We start from the raw sequence: 1046 nt of genomic DNA, 5'->3' as shown, positions 1-1046 counted from the left end.
AAGTTATTAAATTTAATTTTTAATTAATTTAATATTAAAAAATAAAATTATATGTAAAATGTAACTAAAAAAAATAAACCAAGTTAATTTAAAGTAACTTATTAAACTTAGATAATAAGATATCAATAACCTTAAAATAAATTATAAAATTTAATTATTAATTAATTAAATATAAAAAAAAAAATTATTGAATCAACCGATCAAATCTATAACTCAATTCAAGAAACACTTAATTTTATAAAAGTAAATACAAAAATTATTCAGTTTAATTTTTAATTAAAATTTTTAATCAACTTAGCTGTACTGAAGAATGAAATTAAATGTAAAATGTAACTAAAAAAAATAAGAAAATAACTCTAATATAAGAATAGATGAATCAATTAACCTATATTATAATATAATTAAAATAAGCAAATTGAATTTCAAGTGTTCATTTCACAAGATCCAAACTTTCTTCACGGGATCCCTCTGTTACTTCCCCCACTTGCAAACAATTTTTCTGTCAACGTGTGGGCTCCACTCTCATCATATCATATCATATCATATCATTGGAGGGTGGGCTTGATTCTTTGATTTCTTCCTTTCTTTGTCCCTTTCTATTGTTGATTCTTTTTTAATATACAGATGAACTTTCTTAATTTTTTGTTTTTTTTTTTAATTAGGATTAAATAAAGTTTGAAGATTTTTAAGTTATTTTCAGTTTCAAAATTTTAAATAAGTAAATAGTGTGGTGTTACTTTTTTTTCGCAAATTCACAAATATTTTTTTTATGTTATAAAACGAATACATATTTAATGAGTTAATCTAAAATTTATTAATCTAATATTTAAATAAATTTAAATTAAAAATAATCAGTTTGAACAACTCATATTAACCTACATCACAATCAACTTGATGGAACTTGATCTGAATCTATAAAAAATCTGTTAATTTGTTTTTTTTTTTTGGGTTAAAAAAGTATTATTTGGGCTTTTTCATTGTCAATTTCATTGATTCAAGATTTGAGGTTAAGAATCCATTTAGTGTATGGAAGAGCGCGACCGGTC

Source organism: Populus euphratica, unplaced genomic scaffold (assembly GCF_000495115.2).
Source record: "Populus euphratica unplaced genomic scaffold, PopEup_1.0 scaffold102.1, whole genome shotgun sequence".
Taxonomy (NCBI): Eukaryota; Viridiplantae; Streptophyta; class Magnoliopsida; order Malpighiales; family Salicaceae; genus Populus; species Populus euphratica.
This window is presented reverse-complemented; position numbering follows the sequence as displayed.